This window comes from Mustela erminea, chromosome 5 (genome assembly GCF_009829155.1).
Source record: "Mustela erminea isolate mMusErm1 chromosome 5, mMusErm1.Pri, whole genome shotgun sequence".
Lineage (NCBI taxonomy): Eukaryota > Metazoa > Chordata > Mammalia > Carnivora > Mustelidae > Mustela > Mustela erminea.
Window position 1 is genome coordinate 135498544 of NC_045618.1, and position 17550 is coordinate 135516093.

The following is a 17550-nucleotide window of genomic DNA, read 5'->3' on the forward strand; positions in this document are numbered from 1 at the left end:
ATTAAACACAATAAAATAATGAACTACCACTTTTAAAACTCACCATATCAACAAAAACAAAAAAGAAAAAGAAAAAGTTTGATAATATTAAAAGTTGCTGATTATGTAGGAAATGAGACTCTGTTACATTGCTGATGGGTATGTGTGTTGATGAAGGCATTTTAAAAAAAAAGATTTTATTTATTTATCTGAGAGGGAGAGACAGAGATAGTGACAGAGATAGCGAGAGAGAGCACTTGAGCAGGGAGGAGAGGGAAAAGCAGGTTCCCTACTGAGCAGGGACCCCACTGCAGGACTCAGTCCCAGGATCCCAGGATCATGACCTGAGCTGAAAGCAGACGCTTAATCAACTGAACCACCCAGGTGTCCCAGCAGTGAAGGCATTTTTCAAGGCAAATTGGCAAACATATTAAAGTTGTCACATACACAGGCTCTACTCTAACAATTTATTTCTAGAAAACCGTTACTCAGAAATACATGTGCGCATAAATATATATGTCTGTATGAGGGTAATTATCATGGCATTATATATAATAGCAAACGATTTTGAAAATATCCAAAAGTACTCCAACAATGTAAAGATATTATGGCATGAAATGCTGTGCAGTTGTTAGAAGAGCAGGATAGACTTCTATACCGACGTGGAAAGGTCTCTGAGACAAAGGATGTGATCAGAGAAAGTTGCAGAGCAACATGTATACTGTTCCATGTTTCTGTATATGCCTTTTTCTACAGAAATATAAATAAATAAATGGAGAGAAAGACACACACACACAAATACGTAAGAAAAGGGACAGAACTTTTGAGAGCGGTTACCTCTGGGAAAGAAGTCATCCTAGGAGGAGATGGTAGAGATGTGTTCTCATTCACTAAACGTTTCAGTTTCTTTCCTGGCACGTTCCTCTCTGTGGAGGATGTATTCCAATGCCATTGAACTTAGGAATAGCTATATTACTTGCTTTAGTCAAAGAAGTGATGTTGGTCACTTTAGTGCTGAGTTCTGGAAGTCAGGGCACCATTTGCCTTGTCATTTTCTTCCTGCCACGAGAGGGACAATGCTCCAGATGGCTAATTTTTCCATCAGGTTTGGTTCTAGAGGAAGGAAAAAAACACAGCTGTAGTGGACTCATAGAAAACATGCAGTATGAATCAGACATGCATACTATGAATAAGACATACACCGTAGGCCACTGAGATTTGGGGGGTGTGTGTTACTGTACAATAACATGACCTATTCTGACTGATACAAAAAGAGGAAGACTTCTACAGCTTTTTCTCTGAGTCTGTACTGTGTGAGCATTAAATGTACATATATATATATATATATATGTGTATATATATATATACACACATACACACACATATATATTCATATATTACTTGTATAATAAACTAATTTTTTAAAAATTAACATCTTAGCCAAATGACTTACAAACGACTATATGTCAAGGACCTATGAGATTACCAACCAATAAAAATTGCAAAGTTCAATCCTGGGATTCCAAGGGCAATGTTGAAGTTCCTGCCTGAGACTGGCAGGCCGGAACACCACAGCCACAAGCTCTACTGCTATGAAAGCACTGAAGCTGTGTTATCAAGCCAGGGACCAAGAAGTTATGGTGGTTAACTGGACATGGAGGAATTCTTCTTGTGCACACTAGTAGGGGAGATCAGGGCGGTAAACAGCTACCGCTCCACCACAGGGTCAAAGACATCCCAACAAACAGTGAGGCCACAGTGATTGCTTTAAAAAAAAAAAAAATTTTACTTGAGAGAGAGAATGAGAGAGCACCCGAGTTGGGGGAGGGGCATAGGGAGAGGGAGAGAATCGCAGGCAGACTCTGTGCTGAACGTGGAGACCCACACAACGTTCAATCCCCCAGGACCCTAAGACCTGAGCCAAAATCAAGAGTCAGCCCCTTATGCCAGTGAGGCACCCAGGTGCCCCACAGTGACTGCTTTCATAGCTTCTGAAAGACACTGTTCTTCAATAGTAAAGAGAGAGTTACAATTATTGCTGACTCATGGGTGTCTGAATATGTCTGTTTCTCTGAATGTGTCCTGAACACAAAGAATTTGAGAACCACTGACCCAGAAAATAGAGTAAGTCATTGTGCGTAGATGCTTATTTCTTCATGGAAATAAGGAATTTTATATATTCCTTATATATAAAATATATTATATATATGTATATATAATATATATATATAAGGAATTTTATTTATCTGAGAGAGAGACAGAGATAGTGACAGAGATAGCGAGAGAGAGCACTTGAGCAGGGAGGAGAGGGAGAAGCAGGTTCCCTACTGAGCAGGGATCCCACTGCAGGACTCAGTCCCAGGATCCCAGGGTCATGACCTGAGCTGAAGGCAGAGGTCATGCCTTGCTCAAATTCCAGATGCTCCACACTTACTCAGAGACCAGCGCCTCCTCTCTTTCAGGTACCCAAACTGCAATCCTCAGTGCGGACACCATCTTTGCTCTCAAACTTGCAACCTAGCTGAGGCAGAGCCATGAAAAACCTACACCCAGAGGCAGGGCTAACAAGAACAGTCATAGTAACCCTTTCTGGAGGGAGTGGTAGTTTCCAAGCACGGTGCCAGGTATATGATTTCTAATTCTCAAAAGAGACCCTACAAGCCAAGTATAATTACCCCACTCTTTCAGATGAAATGGAAGTTGAGAGAAATTAAGGAACCCCCTTCAGTTCTGACAGGCAGTAGGTAAGGGTCAGTCCCAAGCTCTTTTTATTGTCTACAGCAAGTCACCTCCTCTTAAAGGGGGGGAATAAATAATAGTTCTGGGAAGGGGGTGGTTAAGCTTCAGATCCGAGCTTAAACCTCCAGAGTGCCATGCAGAGATCCAGACTTTTGCTTCTGCCATCCCCAGAGGGCGAGGCAGAGCTCTGGTTAGTGGCCAGCCCAGCCATCTGACTTAGGTTAGCTATGGTTAGCATTCTTCCCTTGCTGCCTGCACCCCCCTCCTCCTTCCAGTGCTGGAGTAAACATCTGGCTTGCTTGGGGCACGAGGGGTGAGGGAAATCTTCACAATAGCTCTGCTGTTGGGCAAAGGATTCTGGAAGAGGTAGATCTAGCTTGTGGTGACACCAGGGACCCCAAGGTCCAACCCCTCAAGTCCCTTCTGTGACTGAGGTTAGGGAATTGGTCACAGCTATTTGACCTCAGCTCGGTACCCTGTGTAACATTCTTCCTGGTTAAGCACTCAGCACAGAGAAATGCCCTAAGAAATCTAACTCAGGTCTGCTCTCAGTTACTTAAGGAAGTTTAACCTGAATGAGGATATAGCAAGGCTCCCAGCCCCAAAACTGCTTTCTTGTGGGGCTCATTTGCCCACTCAGCAGGAGAGTAGAGAACAGTGAATAGACAAGATTTCACCAGAAGAGCCTAAAAGAGCCCAAAAGACCCTGAATAAGAGGCCTTGGGGATGGTCTCCTTCCCTGGGCTCTGCTTTGGGGCTGAGGGTGTCAGGCTCAGTTGGCCTTGCATCCAAGATTGGACAAGGCCTCCCGAGCACCCAGAATAGAACCAGGAGCTTCTTAGCTGAATGAGAGAAATTCTAAACAACCTACAGGATGGCAAGTCAGATTCTGGTGAGTGGTTCAGCTCTATACTGTGGATGGAATTAAGGGAAAAATAGACTTGGCCCTGGGATCAAGCACCAGACCAAAAGGAGAATAGGAGCTAAGGGTTGAACAAATAAAAGCTCAAACAAATGAGGTGTACATGGAAGGACATGCTCATGAGAAAACTCTAGATACTGGATGCTTTCACAGTGTTTGGAGAGCCTGCTTTCTAGAAGGTTCATATTGAGGTAAATTAATGTGGCTTTCAGTATTATAGCTGTCTTAGTCAGTTCAGACTGCTATAAATAAATACCACAGACTGACATCTATTTCTCACAGTTCTGGAGGTTGGAGTCCAAGATCAAGGTGTGGGCTAGTTCAGTTCCTTGTGAAAGCCTTCTTCCTGGCTTAAAGATGGCTGCTTTCTCCTTATATCTTCAGATGGTAGAGGTAGAGAGCTCTGGGCTCTCCATCTCTTCTTATAAGAATGCCCGTGCCACTGCAGGAGTCTCACCCTCATGACCTTATGTAAATCTAATCACCTTCTGAGAGACCCCCTCTTCCAAATACCATCACAGAGCAGATGAGCAATTCTGGTGGGACATAAACATTCAGGCCATAACAGTAGCATAATAAGATTACATGTGTGGGGGTTCTGCTTTTGTACACTTTGATCACTGAGGTAGGCAGAATTCCAAGATAGTCCCCATGATTCTTGCCCCCACGAGGGATGGGTGGGCCTTACCTAATCAGCTGATCTCCTTAAAAAAGGGTCTAGGGGTCCAAGATGGAAGAAGGTGGAGAGACTGGAAGCATGAGAGAGATTTTCTGGGGCCTTGAAGGAAATAACAGCTATGTTGCGAGAGAGCCTGTGGAGGTGAGGAGGTGGGAGCCAGCTAGGAGGTGAGGGCAGTGCCCAGGGAGAGCTAACAAGAAAATGGGAACCTCAGTCCTACAACCAAAGGCAACTAAATTCTGCACAAAGCTAAGTGAGGTCAGAAGAGGACCCCATGCTTCCGAGGTGGCTCCTCCCAGCCGACACGTTGATTTCAGCCTCCTGAGACCCAGAGCAGAGAACACAGCCACACCATGACAGGAGGTCTGATCCACAGATCTGAGTTTTCATAAAGCTGCATGGTCTCAAGTGCATAAAATGTATGGTAATTTGCTACACAGCATAGAAAATTAATACAGTCTCCTTTCTGAAACAGATGGGTCCACACCTCTGGGTCCCTTTGTCTTCTTAAAAACAGCTTCTGTTTGGTTCTTGATTACATTTCCCCCTTATATGAATAAAACACCTCTTTTCCATTTTCTTTTTTGCTACCGGTTCCTTCGGGAATTTACATAGTAATTAAGATCTGCGCACACACGCTGTTATTTTTAACACTATTTAACACAGAAAGCTCTATTACCTTCTTCCCAACCTCTACAAAGCATTTCCAGGGCACGCATCACTGTGAAGCTGCTGTATGCCTCCCTCTCAACCTGTAGTGGGGGCTCCCAAAGCTTAACATTATGTTTGTTACATAACAGCAAGACAGAAGCCCAAACAACCTGCTGCTGGGCTTTTAAATAGAGCAGCAGAAGAGAAATCTCTTCTGGGCTTGTTGAAGAGCCACTTCAAATGTCTCCTAATTTCAGCAATTTTCTGGTCTATAGAATAAAAAGTCTAAAAATGGCTCTGAACGTATTTAAGTGCACTCACAGGAAGCCCTCCCCTCCCCCCACCAGTAGGCTGACACACGAGGGTGGGACACCGGGGGGAAGCCGGGGCCCTTGGGTGCGTTGGGCTTTGCAGGCAGCCTCTCAAGGACTGTTGCCCGGGGTATGAGATGCTGTCAGGGGAGGATATGGGAAAGGCACGGAAGTGGAGCCCTTCCAGGTTGGCACCAGAGTAGCGTGACTCAGTGGCAGAGTCCTCTCTCCCTTGGTTCCCTGTTCTCATGGGCAGGACCCTTAGCTGCACTGAGAACCAGACCAAAGCAGTCTGGTTTGAGAGGAGGCAATGTCTCAGCTTGGGCAGTCCACTGAGTAAAGTTTGTGCGGCTTCCTTTGACCAGCCCAGGTCAGTTTCATTTTCATTCATTTCATTCTCAGGCACAACCTCCCTCTTCAGAGTCCCCCACCTTCCCACGTCACCCCGAATCTTTGGGCTTAGCCCGTGGGAAAAGAGTGCCTCTTTCCTCTCTTCCAGCCACCCCCCCTGGGCTGACTGGTTGGGCTCCTCTTAAATCCACACTGTGGCCAGGGAGCTAGAACCTACCGTCTGGCCAGGACAGGGGTATGTGTCCGCTTCTAGAACAGAAGGATGAGGTCACAGGCGTTGAGAGTGGGGGAAGGGTGTGTCCCCAGCAGCAAATCCCGGTGTTGTTACCAGAAGAGGGTGGAATGGATAACTGATGTCCTCTAGCCACCGGCCCTATTCTGAAGCAGGAGGGGGCTGGGAACACTTCAGGCCTGGAGAGGCAATCAGGTCCAAAGGATCTCTGCCCCACCCCCCATGCTTCCACTGAGTCCCCCAGAATCCGATGTGTTCATCCGTACACGAACCTCAGCCAGCTCACTAGCCCACAAGAAGAATCAAGATATACAAGAATCAAGATATACATCTATAGCACATTTTTTTCTCTGCCTGGGCCCTCCAATTTCCTCTCACCCTCAAGGTGGTAGGAATTTCTGTGCCTCTGTGCCTCATGCAAAAGAAAAATACCAACCTGTTTTGCCCAATGTTATTAATATTGGGATCTATTTTAAAACCACTCTAATATAGAACAGTATGCTTTAACATGTTTCTTAGTGGGGTGCCTGGGTGGCTCAGTGGGTTAGGCCTATGCCTTTGGCTCAGGTCATGATCCTAGGGTCCTGGGATAGAGCCCCGCATTGGGCTCTCTGCTTAGCAGAGAGTCTGCTTCCCACCCCCCCCCCCCGCCTACTTGTGATCTCTGTCTGTCAAATGAATAAAAATATCAAAAAAATTAAAATAAAATAAAAAATGTTTCTTAGTAGGATTATCTATTTCATTAATGATACTTAAATCATTAATTTTATATTTAACCTAAGGAATGTGATTGAATGATTCATTGTTGTCTCAAACTTGTATTTATTGAATATGAAGTGTTGGGAGCCAAGGGAAACAAAGACATTCGACACTTCTCCTCCAAAAGTTTACAGTCTAGTAGATAAAATAAGTGCATAGCATAAAAATAGCGAAATATGGTTCTGTGTCAGAATCTGTTTCTTTAAAAAGACAGCTGACTCTGAGTTCACCTAACTCCCAGCTTGAGGGGTTTCACTGGAATTAGGGAAGGTTCAGCTCAGGTTGGTAATATAAAAAGGGCCACTCGGCAGCTCTGAATTCCAGGAGAGATTCTGGAGGTTGGGAGAGAGCTGTGGTGTTGAAAAGAAGCATTTCACTTCAAAATGAAGAATCTTTGGAGCGCTCTGAAAGCCTGTGAAACCCAATGAAGAAAATGACTCAATCCTTCTTGATCTTCTGGCTTTTAACATGAGCAAGGCCCAAGTGAGAGACCAGCGCATCAGACTCTCAACGGCGCATGAACCATTTGGAGAACCTGCTCGTCAACAGATTGTGTGGGAGAATCTATTAAAGAGAATCCGGGGTGCCTGGGTGGCTCAGTGGGTTAAGCCTCTGCCTTTGACTCAGGTCATGATCCCAGGGTCCTGGATCCAGCCCTGCATCGGGAGCTCTCTGCTCAGCAGGGAGCCTGCTTCCTCCTCCTCTCTCTCTCTCTGCCTGCCTCTCTGCCTACTTGTGATTCCTGTCAAATAAATAAATAAATCTTAAAAAAAGAAAAGAAAATCCATCATGCGGAGTCAGAATGGAGAGTGAAGGGACAGGGGTATGTCCTGGGCCTTGACAGGGTCTGCCGAAGTCACACCGTGGGTTCTGAGTTTGAACATCTCTAGGAAGGGCCTGGTCAAGAGCCGTCTGTATAAGCCATGCTTGGGTGGGGAAGGCAACCGTGCGAGAGGGTCTACTACTGCAGTGGGGTTGGGGGTAGCTTGGCAGACAAAATTGTGGGCCTGCACTGTTGGAAGTTGGATGGAAACATGTGACAGCTCAGCTTCCATTTTCCTGACACTTAGCTACTCTTGCAGCTTCGAGGGCTCAAGTAGCCTTGGCTCTGAAACACAAGCCCAGGATGAGATAAGGAATCCCTGCCCGGATTGCCGAAGCTGGGTACCGTTCTCAGCCCCGTCCCACGTGAGCCCCCATATATAGAGCCCACCCCAGTCGCTCAGTCTTTCTCCAACTGGACCCCTTCGGGGCTGGGGTCCTTACCCTGCACCTGGCCTGTGTCCTAAGCTTCACCACGTGCGGGCGGGCATCCCTGACCCTTCTGGGATCCCCACCGCCCTATGCTACTAGCCCCACGGTGCCCCCTTCTGGCTGCAGCTCACGGAGGCCTGGGGACCGCCCCACAAAGGTGGCCTTCAAGACAGAGCTCCGTGTGGAGGTTGTGCGGAGTTCTGAGGAAGGAGCGAAGTAAGAGACCGAGGGAGTCGGTGTTCCTGGAGGCGGTCAGCACCAAAACTGTGTGGGAGAGCTGGCTGACACCAAAAGACCATCTGGGGAGTTCTGACTTTTTTCCCAACTTCGTTTCCTCTCCATTCTCCTGGCATAGGCAGTTTGAGCTGGCTGGAGTGGGTGAAAGTGGTGAAATCAGGAAAAAAAAAAATCAAGTCAAGACTTGACAGCCTCAAACACCAGAATAACGAAATCTGGCTGTTGATCCAGCTGCAGATCTCTGCTAGTTTAGGAGAACGCTTGAAAGCCATGGGCAATGTACAGATCCCATGGCGAGCAAGAGTCGCTGTCCAAAGCCGTCCCTCTTCCTGGATGTGAACCTTCAGAAACCTCCATGGGGCTCTTTGCCATCTCCCGCCCTTCCGAGGGGACTACAGGGTGAAAAGCAGCCATGAGCGAAGCCTGCCAGTGCGTCGGCAGTGCCAACCCCTTCCCAGAGCATTGAAACCCTCTCTGAAGAGGTGAAGAGACAGCCCAGCATCTGTGCAGTTTCCAGACCTCCCAGGGATGACCTCTGAGACAGAGGCCACAGCCCATGTGTCAGACCAGACTGCTAACGTGGTTGTGTCAGAAAGGGTTCTCCTACTCTCCAGGGAGTGGAGAAATGATCAAAATATCCAGTTTTTTAAACTCCAGGAATATGAGGAGGTATTGATCTCTAATTCCTGGTCTTTAGGGGAAAAAATCACTACAATATTTTTTTTAAGCTAACTCTCCAAAGGAAGGGGTGGGAGAGAGAGTGCTAAAGCCCTAGACATTTCTTCGTTCTTTTTGTTCTAAGTGTGGACTGGACAGTCAGCGGCTGAGTTTCGGTGGAGGCGGCGCGGCAGGAGAAAGATGGATCTTGAGGGCAGGCGACAGGGAGGCACCCCAGCTGGGCATTTCTTAGCTGCGTGACCTTGGACAGTTTCTATACCCTTCGGAGCCTTAATCTCCTTATCTAGAAGACTGACATACTCCTAGAATCTCCTTGGAGTGAAAAATTAAACAAAAGAATGCACACAACTCTCAGCTCGTTGCTTGGTGCACAGGGGCATCGGAGGAAGAACCAGTGTTTGGGGAGAGGGTAGAAGGCGGAACAGGGTGAAACAGGATCTTAGGAAGGGGTCAGGGTTGAGCCACACCCATGTCACAGAAAGCTCCTTGAGGTTCTGCCTTGGTTGGGCTCCTCCTGGTATCTCCAACACCAAGCACGGGCCTTCTGTAGAGCAGGCACCCAGGAAGTATCTGCTAGCTGGGCCCTGGGGTCCTGGTCGGGGAGAGGTTTGCGGGATGGGAAGGTGGGCAGGCAGGAGAGGATGGAGAAGTGGGAATGAGGCAGCGGTGAGGATGAAGGACAATACGGTGACAAAGCCCGAATGGTGGAAAGCGCCCTGTCTTTAGAGCCCACGTAAAATTAATGGACTTGTGATGGAATCATTTCCAAAGTGCTTTGGAAGCCAGATGGGAAGCTTATGTCATTGTTTTCACTGCAAGCTAAACTGAAAATAATGAGCCCCATTCCTGCCTGTGGGGAAGGTTCTGGTTCCACCATTGTCTACCCTCCTCTGTCTGGCTTCGCTGAGGTGGAGCCTTCCCGTGGCTCTCTGCAGGCAGCCTTGTGGCTTGCTACCTGCTCTGTGAGGCTGTCCGGGCAGCTGGTGCTTTGAGGTACGGTGGGGCAGAGAGGACCCAACCAAACATTCCACCTCTCCTAGCAGAGGAGCGCAAAACCCCAAAAGTGAACCAAATTCTGAGGCTCGACCCCTGGAGGGGGTTCGAAGCCTCCCTGAGGAGCGATAGTTAGACATGAGGCTTCTCCAAGCCGTTGGGAGAACCAGACCGCTGCACAGATCCGTCAGTGGCTGGTGTGGGAAGCAAACAGCAGACCCAGGGACACGGTGGGGTCCTGCCCCCTACTGTGCGGCTCACCCTCTGTCAGGCCCATTAACCTGTCCGGACCTTCGTTATTCCCCGGCAAGCATCCTCGACCCCACCTGTGGTTAAGATGACCTTTTGCCTCTCTTCCCAAGCCCGAGGGCCCGGATGTTTCCCTGGCAAGGATTTTTCCCTCTCTGGCATGACATTTCTTTATACTTTTAGTTGATTGTTTATATACTTCTTGACACAGCAGACTGTAAGCTCTTTGAGGGCAGGAATGGGTCGGAAACACAGTTCATGATCATCCATTTTTAATCATTCACTTAACAAGTATTTGTCAAGCCCCCTAGGGACTGGGCTAAATGTCTAAAAATAGAGCCGTAGGCAACTCAGGTAAAAAGCCCTGCTCTCAAAGTCTTCCTGACGGTGCGGAAGACAGATGATAATGACCAAACATAACCTAAGCGAGGACAATAAAAGCAGGGCTCCTGCATCACACAACTCCAGGGGGCGCTTTTCCTAACACGCTACGCTGCTGTTGGTGCTCGCTAGATGACGGGAGAGCGGCTGTGCTGGTGACGGGCTCCCCCCAAGGTCTGGCCCAGTGCCTGCTACGTGGTACTGTAAGCAACCTGGCAACATTTATGAAAGAGTAATGGTCTCTCTCCATGCAGTCACGCCTTTTAGTACCTGACTGTATCCATTCTTCTCTCCTTTCTGCATGGGCTTCCTGCGTGCACCTGCTTGAGCTTAGGCAGGGCCTGGCGACTAATGCTATTCTGTGACCGGAAGTGCCAGGATTCACTCCTGGGCGGGTGCCTGACCCTCTCCAGCTTTTTCCCGCTGCTGCTGCAGTGACCGAGGCAGCTATAAGATGCGGATTGTCTATCATCGGAGCCCCTGAGTGATTCTGTGGAGCAGAGCAGGTCGTCGCAGGAATCGTCTGCCGGCTAAGCCTTTGTGATGTTCGGTTCAGCCACAGTGATTCTGGGGTTTGCTGCCTGGGCAGAGCCTGATCTCTTCTGACTAATGCTCCCACCCGCCTGCAAGCTCTTTCAAGGTCAGGCCATTTATTGGGCATAGCACGGGGTGATCACAAAACGCTAATAAAACAAAACAAAAAACCTCAACCTGATAGACAAGAGTAACGCATATTGATGAACAAGCATTATCAGGGCTTTTGCCTTCGGCCGGAGTCCCTCAGCTCTGCTGCAGTGGACCCCGGCGGGCCCCAGGCCTGGCCGCCATGGCTGGGTTGTTCATTGCCAATGGGTGGGTTTCCTTCTACCCCCGAGGTCCTCTCGGCGGTGGGGGAGGCTACGCTGCCGTTTACCACATTGGAAAAAACGCACCAGTTTCGTTCCCTGGGATGCAAACAATCTGGAGGAAGGACAAGATTTCGGAAAACTCTAGCCCCTCCCCCGAGTCGGAGCAATTGGGGTCTTTGCTCACCCACGCCCCCCAGTGTGGATCGCACAGAACAGAGAGACCCTCACAGCTGTGCTCTGAGTATATACAGAGATACAGACCCAAACGCTCCCTTGCTCCCAGCGGGAGGACAACACTGCTTCAGATCCACTTCCCTAGGCCAGAGATGATCAAACCCGGCCTGTCTCGGCATCACCTGGAGGGCCTGTGGGAACGGTTTGTCACCCCCTCCCCCAGAGTTTGAGAATTTGCATTTCTAATGAGTCGTGTCCCACCCCGCCCCGTGCTGCTGCTGCTGGCCCATCCCTTAGGCTGATGCTCTGTCTCTCAAAGTCAAGGTTAAGTATAATACCTTCAGAATAACACTATAATCTGCTACCACCCATTAATGGTACAGGAGGCACGCCTTCTTTCAGATCACCCAGATCAGGAAGAGGGAAAGGGAAGTTTCAGGGAGGGGAGGGCCTGGGACAGAATCCAGAGTGAGGGCTACTGCCCAGAGAAGAGGGCAGACGTGTGCCACAGAGGAAGGTCCCAGGATGAGAGCCAGAAGGAACCTGGGGCCGATCTGGGTGCAGAGCTGGTCACGGGGGGTAAAAAGAGCCCTAGACTTCGAGTCCGAAAACTTGCAATCCTTTCCCATAAGACCTTGCAGCTGCTGGCCCCCACCCAGGTGAGCCCCTCCGGAGGCAGCTGAAGCTGGTCTCTAACATCTCCCGCTGGGAGAGCCCGCCTGGTTTCTGGGTGGGTGAGCAGTGCCCAGACCCCTGTGCCCGGCGCACCATCCACACCAGGCCTGCGACCCAGCGCGGGAAACCTTCCGACGGTGCAAAGCGCTCTGCCATCTCCTTGCGGATTTCTCCTCCGAGCTCCCGGCAGGGTTGTGCTGTGCCAAGGGTTAGCGTGGGTGGCCGTGACTCACTCAGCCTCGTGGGGAAGCAGAAGCTGCCAGCGCTGCCACGGAAACAGGCTAAATCAATCCCAGTCCCCGCAGGGGGCAGAGAACGAGCTGCCTGCAGCCACTGAGTCGGGGCCACTGTGGTGCTGCTGGGGGTGCGGCCACGGAACCGGCGAGCACGGCCTGTGCCGGGCTGGCCACGGCCCTGCCCCCGGGAGCTGGGCTGGCGTCAGCAGCCCCAGACGCTGGTGCAGGGACTGCAGCATGTGACTGAGGGCAAAGACTGTGGGATGTTTGTGCTTATGGGGGAAAAGGGAAGAAGAGAGGAGACCCTCACTCTTGACTCTCTTCCTGCGCTTTCTGGAAAGGTCTAACTCCGCTGAGGCTGCTCCCTCACTGGAGGGAGCTGCCCTCCCTCCCAGCTGGCCACCACCACCCCCCACTGAGAGGAAGGGGAAACGGAGGCCAGAGGTTGCAGTGACCAAGGCAAAGTCCCACGCCTTTCAGAGGCAGAGTCAGGCTGGGCTCCCGATATCCTGAACACTGGGTCCTCATAGGTTCCACTGGACACTGCCTCTCTCGGAAACAATTTGCTGGGCCTTGGGCCATTGGCTTTGCCATGAGTATCTGCTCTTCAAGGCAGTGGGACGTGCCATTAATACCACACTCTGCTCTCCCCCAGAACAGCGGTGAGGCTCCAGCCCCCGTCCCCTCCACCCCACAGCTCCTAAGCCAGGCGAGTGAGTTTCCACCGGCTGTACCAGGCAGCCGGTGGAAACCCTAAGAGCTTCCCATCTGCCCAACATCCTACCGTTACAGAGGTAGGGACAGAGCCACGGCAGGGTGTCCTGGCTTTTCAGACCAGCTTTCCCCATCCCATACACAGCGCAGGGGCCAGGAGGGGGTTGTCTAAACTCATCAGTTCCACCTGGTGATTCTCGTGCCATTGCCCCAGGTGCCCCTTTTCTACTCCCAGGTGAGGCTCACAAGTGGGTGTGGTGGCGTCCGCACAAGACTTTATGCCTGGTGGCCCCTCAGCCCCACCACGGCCACGTCCCCCTTCCCCAAGCCCCTCGTGGCAGAGAGGGCTGGGAGCACCCTTCCCCTTCCATTTCCAGGTGGAGTAAAGGCCAGCATGGGGCCCCTCGCACGTCAGGTTTGTGGGTTTCCCTTTCCCTGCCCTCCCGGTGTCTTTGATTCATCATGTCCCTTCTCCTAATTGCTCAACTTCTGCCTTTCTGGGAGCCCCTCCTCAGTCTGTAAACATGTTTCTGTCTCTTTCACAAGAAAAAGCGATGAAACGAACTGGTCACTCTCCGTCCCTAACCGAAGAGCTGCTTCTTCAAGTGGCCTGCGCTTGTCCTCGCCTCCTCCTGCCTCTGCAGAGCTCCGGCGTCTCCTGGTGAAGCCCGGTTCTTCCTCCTCTGCGCTGGCTGCCCCACCCCCTTGCTGGAGTCGCCCAAGGTCATATCAACACCCTGGGTGGTCTCTGATGTCCCCAACCTGTCTGGACCTCTGGAACCAGAGGGGACTGGGGCCCTCCCACCCCCGCAGCCAGGCATCTTCTCCCAATCAAGCCGTTACACTTGGGCTCAGCCTTCCTGACCCTTTAGTCCAGCCTTTGCCCTCCCTACCCACCCCTGTCCCTAATCTGGGCTCTCCACCGGTCTACAGGACCAGCCTAAAAAAAAAAAAAAAAAAAAAAAAAGTGTCTGTTGTCTCCTTCATCTCTTCTGGCTTTTTCCCGACCAAAAACTGCTGCGGAGTAGAAAGAGAGGGTCTCATTCTCCGTCTTGGAGCTGAAGGGTAGGCTTTGAAAGAGGGGGGGAGAAAATGTTTCCTTCGATCATACTCTAAGAACCACGTGGAAGGCAGGGCGGGCTCATCTCTTCCCAGCGTGGCCGGGTCAGATGTCCCCTGTGAGGGCACCACATCTCCCGCCTGAGCACCTGCACCGCGACCAGTGGCCTGCCGCACCGCTGCCCTCCTCCCTGGGCAACTCTGCACGGCCGGAAGGCGGCTCTCCCTGCCCAGGCAGAAAGGGCCTGTGCCTTCCGTCAATGTGCTTTGCAGACTCAGAAGCTCTCCACTCAAGGTGCCTTGGAAAATGGCAAGGCATTTCTGTGACACCAGAGCCCAAGCAGGCAGCTGGCTGTCCCCTGGCATACCTAACCCCCTCCTAGGAGAAGGCTTGGCCAGGCTCCTGGGAACGGCCCAGAGAAACCAACGTACTTAACCACCCCCCAGAGATTCTTCCCAAAGCCCTTCCACATCCACCCAAAAGCAGACTGTCACGTCTCAGAGGGGACAGCCCTGCTCCCTCCTGCAGGACTGATGTCAGATGACCACCTGAGAGGCTTGACGAGTTCCCCGAGCAGAAGGCTCTCTGGGTGACAAGGAATCTACAGGAGGGACTCTGGGAAATGGAAATATCTTCCTTATTCGGATATGAAATTTGCCTCCTTGTAACTTCCGCCCACCTGATTCCGCTCGCTGGTCCTCGGAGGGAAATTTCTCATCATGCATCTAATTGGTCTTATGGTAGCTGGAGGAGGCGAGGACGCAACTGTTTGCCTCTTTTCTAGAATGAGGATGCCTCGGGAGGTCAAGGGGGTTGCCAAAAAGCTGCAGGGGGAGGTGGGGAGAGAATGCAAGTGTCTCCACTTTTCAGGCCAGTCCTGCTTCCATGAGCTCATTCTTGCCCGGGGCTTCTGAGTGCCTATGGCAGGCACCTGGGAGCGCACCTGGGATACTGGAGGCCTGGGACACCTTGCCCCTTTCCAGAGAGTTCTCAGTTCCAGCTTAGAAAAACACACACACACACACACACACACACACACACACATGATTCACAGCATAAACGCAGCCAGCAGCCTGGGTGGCTCAACATCACCCAGGAAGGTCAGCCTAGAAAACCACGTTTCTTATTTTCAGCTGCCCCCTCCATCGCCCCCGCTCCCCACCACCAGCACAGGCCAACAGGCAGGAAAGGGACCATGTGGAGAAGCTTCTCTTCACCAAAGAGAAGGGCCTGAACTTGAAAGGAAGAAGAAAGGCCTGGAGAAGAGTTTGGAAATGACAGCCGTCAGCGCTGGGCTTGGAAAGACGGCGGAGAGCTCGTGGGTGTGTGGGTGGGAGGGTGCTCACCGGTGCCAAGGCTGAGTCGTGTGGCAGCAGGGGAGCAGGGCCCTGAGTGGTGCCAGAGCTGCAAACCAGACCCACAAGGCCTGGTCTCCTCAAAGGCAGGTCCTAGCAACTTCCAAGCCCTTGGATAATGGGGCCGGGCTCCACCCCCGAAGATGTGCCCTCTTCCTTCTTAAAGACACAGCGCTCCAATTCCCCCCATTTCTGGCTGCTAGCCAGCCAGCAGCATTCGGGCTCAGTACTGCAGGCTTCGTTTTCTTTCCCTTGGGTGGCAACGCTGACTCCACCAAACACTTTAGGCACAGGGAGACCCAGGCCCTATGCTCTGCAGCTTGTGGAGTCAAGAACTGGCATCTTCCCTCATGGGCCAAATGGGTCCCCCCCCCCCACCCCGCAATTCATACATTGAGGCCCTACTCCTCGGTGTGGTTGGCATTAGAAGGTGGGGTCTCCGGGGCTTCATCAGGTTTATGATAAGGTCTGGAGGGTGGAGACCCCATCGTGGGATTAGGGTCTGAAGAGGCTGAGCAGAGCTTTCTCTTGACGCCATCTGAGGACACAGCTAGGCAGCCCGGCGCCTGCAAGCCAGGAGCTGGATCTTCCACCAGGAGCCAAATCTGCCATCAACCTGATCTTGGACTTCCCGGCCTCCAGACCTGAGAGAGATAAACGCCTATACTTTCTAAGCCACCGAGTCTACGGTATTCTGTTAGAGCAGCCTGAGCTTAGACAGCCTCTCAGACACTCAGAAGGAGAACCTGCAGAGATCTGGTAACCCAAACAGCACTGCAGAGGGGGTCAGATTTGCCAAGCTCCATTTCTTATGCTGGAAGGGGCAGGGAAAGAGAACCATCATCTCTGTGAAAGCTGCCTTTGGCCCTGGTCTCTAGCTGTCATCGAATTGAAGGGCTAGTGTTGAAATCCAGGGCTCCTGGTTTGGATGAAAGACAGTTCTAAAATAGGTGAATATTCCAATAGTGGGCTGTGGAATTCCAGACAGGTGTGAAACGAAAGTTAGATCCAGGCACCCCTCCTGTCTTTCCCACTAATAGCTGTGCAGCCTTGGGAAATCACCGCACCTCTCTGAACTTGGGTTATTTCATCTCCCACCTGAGGATGAAACCTGGTCTGCTCCACCTTCTTCAAGGCTGGGCTGTGATCTGACATATAGGAAGGCACTTTGAAAATATGTTAATAGAAGCATACATTTTTTTTTTCTTTTTTTGTGTGTGAGAGAAAGAAAGTGTCTGGACAAGTGTCCAGTGTCCTTAGTTAGCACTGGAGAAATCAAGGAAGGCTTCAAGGAGGAACCAAGGAGGCGCCAAGTGACCTGGACAGACGCCATTCATAATGACAGTTTCATCTGGGCCAGGGCCAAGGCCAAGGCCAAGGCAGAGTTCCTACTGTGATGCAGGGCGGAGGCGGGGACATGAGGAGGTGGAGTCAGAGGGGCGGCTCCACAGAGGCACACAGGACCACAGACGGATCCCTAACCTGTCAAGTCAGTGTTCCTGAGCTCAGAGCCCAGACCAGCTCAGGGTCGAATCCACTTAGAGATAGCTCCAGAGTAACTAACCCTTCCAGGGGAGCCATGGACCCCAGGCCTGTAGTTTTTGCTCAGTGCCACATGCCATGGGATGTGGAGCAGGCAGGATGGGCCTCCTGACCGAAAGGACCAGGTGACGTGCAGACAGTGGGGAGGAGTTCAGGACCTGGAGATCCTGAGTGATGGGCGGGAAGGTTGTGGGCTCAAGTTCCAGCAAGGGTGTGGTGACATGACAGGCCCGGGCTGGGAAGGCAGAGTCTGGAAATGCGGCCGAGTCCCACGTGGGCAAATGTGGTGGGGGGTGGGGTGGGGGGTCAAGATGGAAAGCAAGGATGGAAAGCCAGCGAAGGCCAGGGCTGAGGCCCACCAAGGAATGTGGACTCTTTCCTGCAGGCAGGGGGGAGCCATTGGCTGGTGCTGAGAGTATCTGGATAAGGTTACCAGCGACCATGTGGGAAACTCAACGTAAAAATGACAATTTGGCAAGAGGTAACAGAGAGAATTACTAGAGCAGAAGTTGTAGAGAATCAAAGACAGCA

At 51.2% G+C, this 17550-nt stretch overlaps 1 long non-coding RNA gene across 1 annotated transcript in view; it reads right to left on the reverse strand.

The window, feature by feature from the left end:
- Positions 1–16650, reverse strand: part of LOC116591804 — a 57401-nt gene extending 40751 nt beyond the window's left edge. Inside the window, exons 1-2 of the long non-coding RNA XR_004286168.1 lie at positions 15469–16650; positions 817–1092 (exon numbers count right to left, since the gene is read on the reverse strand). This is a non-coding gene — a long non-coding RNA (uncharacterized LOC116591804). The remainder of the gene's footprint in view (positions 1–816; positions 1093–15468) is intronic.
- Positions 16651–17550: the final 900 nt, after the last annotated feature.